Source organism: Leopardus geoffroyi, chromosome C3 (assembly GCF_018350155.1).
Source record: "Leopardus geoffroyi isolate Oge1 chromosome C3, O.geoffroyi_Oge1_pat1.0, whole genome shotgun sequence".
NCBI lineage: Eukaryota > Metazoa > Chordata > Mammalia > Carnivora > Felidae > Leopardus > Leopardus geoffroyi.
The window spans coordinates 30,000,504-30,006,739 of NC_059338.1; positions in this window are offsets into that span (position 1 = coordinate 30,000,504).

The window sequence follows — 6,236 nt, forward strand, 5'->3', positions numbered from 1 at the left end:
AATACCCTCCAGTTCCATCCACGTTGCTGCAAATGGCCGGATTTCATTCTTTCTCATTGCCAGGTAGTATTCCATTATATATATAAACCACATCTTTATCCATTCATCAGTTGATGGACATTTAGGCTCTTTCCACAATTTGGCTTAACATATAACATTCCACAATGTTATACTTATTATGGGCTGCTTATCAAAATAATGTCAAGTTATGTTAATGCTGCATTGCAATTACAGTTTTATGTTAATGTCAGTTTGCTAATTCAATTGATAATATTAAATAATGGAACGAAGGATAGGTGTTTTGCTTTGATACATCAGTACTTTCATTTCTTTAAAAAACTGTTAGTTTCAGTTTACTTGCAGGATTTAGATAGTATGTTACATAAATATTGACACTTAAGCTTTATATCCTAAACGTCCTCCCCAAAGGGGCGTGGCAGAGATTTATGGAACTAACTAGAGTCCCTCAGTAGGTAGTTTCTTAATGTCCCCACCCAAAGGAAAGTACGAGGTCAGAGGTTCCCCAAAGAATGTGACCCTCAAGACTCTGGCTTTCTCTATCCTGATTCTATGTTTGCTAACTGTTGAGTGGTAAGTATGTCTGATTTCAAGGATGAGGCAACCATTAAGGTCCCACGGTGCTGTAGCCGGTGCATTGGGAGGCTGAAATCCAAGCATCACCACCATGCTCAACATATAAAAGGGGCCTTAAAAGTGTTGATAACTGGGGCGCCTGGGTGGCGCAGTCAGTTGGGCGTCCGACTTCAGCCAGGTCACGATCTCGCCGTCCGTGAGTTCGAGCCCCGCGTCGGGCTCTGGGCTGATGGCTCAGAGCCTGGAGCCTGTTTCCGACTCTGTGTCTCCCTCTCTCTCTGCCCCTCCCCCGTTCATGCTCGGTCTCTCTCTGTCCCAAAAATAAATAAACGTTGAAAAAAAAAAAAAAGTGTTGATAACAATAGAGAAAGGGCACTTTTTCAGTAGTCTCAGACTTGTGTATAAATAAAAGCAGTATAGAGAGATGAGAGCTTTGCAAATCAGTATTTTTAGAAGACTGTATGAATTTAAATCTTCAACTTTTTAAACCATCACCAGTGGGCACTAACATCTTTTTTTTAAGTAATCTCTACACTCGACGGGATTGAACTCACAACCCCAAGATCAAGAGTCACATGCTGTACCACTTGAGCCAGCCAAGCACCCCTAGAAGACTATATTTAAACAAAAATAAATAGTGTTGGGCTATAATGTAACCCCACTGGTCAGCCTCATTGGCTCATTGACTGGCTTCCGTTCCCACTTCTATTCATGCGTCCTTCAGTTGCCTTCTTATGTTCTGCCTGCTCTCATTTTGAACTGTTTTATTGCATTGGGCAATAGACCACCCTCTTTGAAATTCTCACTTCCTTCAAGGCAGCAGGTGAATGAGACAGTGGTGGGGGAAAGAGTACCTAACTCGCAGGCTCATCAAGAGGATTTAATCAGATTAAAAAAAAAAAAAAGCCAAAGTGTTGTTTTTGGTTTTTTTTTTTTTTTTTTTTTTGGCTTCATCACATCTTCGCAAAGAACATCGCCAGATATTTAAACTATGACTCACACTGATTAAGTAAAAAGTTAAATCTAAGTTGGACCCATGAACTGTCGTATTTTCTGATAAAAACTATCTTTTTTTTTTTTTTTTTTTTTTTTTTTGGGTGCAGGCTGAATGTTACTCAGCTTGCATCCTTCTATGGAATTTATATACACCTCTTACTGCCTTGTTATATTTTCTGCTCACCACAATCAACACAAAGTTTGCTCTACAAATGTAGGGAGGCATGGTCTGAGAAGTGATGTGTCATTCAAGGTGACTTTCCTGGCAGCCAAAAGTAAACTGACTCCAGACAGATAGGACCCTTTTGTTGTCTCCAAGGCATGCTTACAGTGACCCCGGAGGCTGGAGGGCCACGGTATGAAAACCAACAAACGATAATTAAGTAAGCAGTTTTCTTGTTGCACTGTTAGTGTGAGGGCCTATGTTCTCGTTCTATTTTAGGATGTATGGCACCCGTGGTGTTATTTGACAGAATTACAAATGAAGTGAATACAAGACAAACGTTAACTTTATAAATATGTTTACAAAGAGTAATTTGTAAAATGTTTACAAACAGTAATGTTTTGAATTTTAGCTTTCTGAAGAATTCACATGTCATCCTTATTTTTCTCATTTCATCTCAACGATGAAAAGTTGACAAAACTGTTTGCAGAGAACTGGGTTCCAGTTATAGCTCCACAGTTGTATTTTTTTTTTTTAAACTAGTGGAAATTCATTACCATCTCTAATCTTTAGCGTTGCTCATTTGTAAGATGAGAGGGTGTCGTTTAAACTTATCTGCGGTCTTTCCAAATCTATGTTTTCTGTGCTTCATACTTTTTTTTTTTTTTATTACATAATCTGTACACCTGACCTGGGGCTTGAACCCACAACCCGAGATCAAGAATCACATATTCTACCGACTGAGCCAGCCAGGTGCCCCTGTACTTCATACTTTTAAATCTGTCTCTCCATGTCTGGAATATGCTTCAGAATAATATGGGGTGGAGAGTCTGGATGAAATAAGGTTGGCTAAGACCCGATCATTATTGAAGCCAGGTGATGATGGGGTTCTTTACTGTTTGGTCTATGATGTATTTGAAATATTCTATTAAAAAAAAATATATATATATATATATACACATATGTATATGTATATACACATATACATATTTTACATATATATAAAATCTTCAATCCTTTGACTTGTGCCTTAGTTACACATCTTCAACTTTCCACCAAACTTTTGGCTCAAATTCACCCTGTCTGGAGCCAAATTTATCAGGTTCCTTACAAAAAAGTCAAATTCCCTCCTTGTGACTTCCTACTGCCTGTGTGCTACCACTTTCCAAGCCATGTTCAGAATCGTGGTGTCATCATTGACTCATCTCTCTCCCTCTTCTCCATTTGTGCTTAGTCACCAAGTCCTGTCTATTTTTCTATCAAAATGTCCACGTTTTTATGCTGCCACAGAAGCCTAAGGTTCCGTCACCCCAAATCTGAATTTTTGGCCATTCTAATTCCTGATCTCCTGCCACTCAATGTTCCTCCAATCCAGAGCAGGAACATACTTTTAGAGTATAATCTCAGAAACCTTCAGCAGTTTCCTGTTGACAGCAACATTAAATCTGAGTTCTTCTGGCTGGTGTCCGAACCCCTCCTTCTTCATCTGAGTCCACTCGACAGCTTTCTACCTGCTGTTCACAAGCCGGAACCATCTGCTGTGGCTTTCTCTGCCTACTAGAACAGTACCGAACACCATTGCTGAAAGATTAAACGTTCATCAGAACTTCCATGAACACATGCACAGTACTGATAATTAACCGCTGGCAATCTGAACTGTTATGTCACTGGTAAGCTCTCAAACACCCAACACAACTAAAGGAAAGCAAAGAATCTGCTAGTGGAGGGACAATTTTAATGAAAGAGGGACTGTTGCTAGCATTTTTTTTTTTTTCCTATTTTGAATCCTGGTAATATTTTCATTGGAATTCTGGAGAATCTTAAGTGCTTGGAATCAGATAATAATAGTAAAGTGAATTCTGAGACTAGGGCAGCATTTTAGAACTGACAGAGTTGCTCTGACGTACGAGTCAGGCAACTGAGTGCATTTCATTAAATGTGGTGCTTTAGAGAAAGGAAATCAGGATATTTTTAAACAGTTATGATTTTTAAGACATTTCACACAGAACAGTTTATGGTTTCTATGAATGTGAAAATATAAGAAAACTCCTAATCAAAAATGCCATTTTACATAAAATGTACACACACACACAGGAAGTATCTTTGGAAGAATATTAGGAAAGCAAATGTGATAGCCCATGAAGAGGAGAGAGCTGGGACTATCTGTCTTTGATTTTTTTTTTTAAGTTTATTTATTTTAAGAGAGAGAGAGAGAGAGGTCAGTGGGGGAGAGGCAGAGAGACCTAGAGAAAGAGAGAGAGGAGAGAGAGGTCAGTGAGGGAGGGGCAGAGAGACCTAGAGAAGGAGAGAGAGACAGAATATCCTAAGAAGGCTCTATGCCTGTCAACACAGAGCCCGACTCAGGACTCGATCTCACAAACCGTGAGATCATGACCTGAGCTGAAATAAAGAGTCAGAAGCTTAACCAACTGAGCTACCCAGGTGCCCAAAACCTCCATAGCTCTTCTTGATTAATTTTTGAGTGTGGTTTCACTCTTGTATACATAGTATTCTCAAATAACTAAGTTATTAATCCTCATTCTGTTTTGCAAAAATACTGCTTTTTCCAGTCTTATTAAAAAATTAAAGGGGCGCCTGGGTGGCTTGGTCGGTTGAGCGTCCGACTTCGGCTCAGGTCATGATCTCATGGTCCGTGGGTTCAAGCCCTGCGTCAGGCTCTGTGCTGACAGCTCAGAGCCTGGAGCCTGTTTCAGATTCTGTGTCTTCCTCTCTCTCTGACCCTCCCCTGTTCATGCTCTGTTTCTCTCTGTCTCAAAAATAAATAAACGTTAAAAAAAAAATTATTTTTTTAAATTAAAGGCCTCAGTAGCCTTTGTGAGACTAACAAACTCAATCAATTTATGTTTTTAAAAAAACACAAACACAAAATCAGATGCATGTTTATGATAACTACTTTTTCTAATACCAAAATATGGACACAATCTTACAGAAGATTTTTTCCCCTAATGTATAAATACATTCATATGGTCAGTCTTGCACAGGTTTGAAATCCATCATATTAATTACACATTTATTAAATTGCCAGAAATCCAGGCCATGTCATTGCTGCACAGCTCTTTGTTAATAGACAATGATGGTGACATTTTATGATATTCTAGACCTTATGATCCTTAGTGCTAATGATTAACATACACTGAGGTCTTTTACAGAAAGTCAAGCTTCTTTAAAGATCTGAAAACATCAGACCAACAGCTTTGAAAGCAAAGACCATGTCTCTTAGATTTGCGTGAGCTTTATTATCTGCTCTTCTAATCTTGAGAAAATGCTGGTAATTGGGGAGTTTTAGTTGATTGAATTCTTTTTTTAGTCTCTACAAAAGCCAACCAGGATGGACAAATAAAAGCAAATTCATAGGGCTGCTGGGCAGCATAACTACATGAATGGTGCCCCCGCCCTTGAGTTGTGCAAGAAGGTCACTGTGAGTTTTAGAGCGTTTCCTGCAACTAGTGAAGTGAATGTTGGGTTGAACAGTTAACTCTTCACATGGTTTGGCATCTTCGGTAGCAATGCCATTCCTCATGGCTTCTCTGAGCTCCTTGGTTACAGTGCTGTACAGGCTTACGTTTTAGTATTCACGGTGCATCCTGACAGTGCTGAACACAGCATGGAACACTGGTGTTTCCCTGCAGCTGGTGGTGGGTAGGGGTGTGTATGGGAAGGGCAGACGTTATTTGACAATAACAAAGGAGAACAAGTTTATCATGGTTTCATGAGCATCAAGGCTTAGCTTTGTGCTCATAATGTTTCTATGTCATGAGACGGAGCAGGATCCCCAAAAATAAATATGAAGACAGTGTTTTAATTGGTTGAAAGAGCAAGATAGTAGCCACTTACTGTAAACTTTTATGCTGTGATGGAGAAACACTATTTCATTACCCTATTGCATTTAAAATGAACGTGCTAGGGGCGCCTGGGTGGCTCTGTCATTTGAGCGTCCTGCTCTTGATTTCAGCTCAGGTCATGATCTCACGGTTCATGAGGTCGAGCCCGGAGTGGGGTTCTGCTCTGACAGTGTGGAACCTGCTTGGGATTCTCTCTCTCTGCCTCTCCACCGCTTTGCATGTGTGTGCATGCTCTCTCTCTCTAAAAATAAATGAACTTAAAAAAAATAATAAACATGCTAAAAAGTAAAATGGTAATTATGAAAATGGGTCTGTGAATTTAATAGAATTTTTAATAATGGCAAATAATCATCAATTAAGTATTAAGTGACCAGTTTCTAAGCTTTTAATAATACAAGATGAAACCAATGATACGATTATGTTTTGAATGCTATAATCAGTGAAAGTAGAGGTGAGTGAAGACATCATCAAAGGTCAAGAAAGGGAAGAAACAAATCAAATAAGGATTATCTATATCCTTTCTGATTGATTTTTCTTACTAACATTAGTAGGGAGTGAAAAAAAAAAAAGCATACAAGCCTAGATGGAGTTGTAATGGACTGAAAGAGATCGAGGTAATA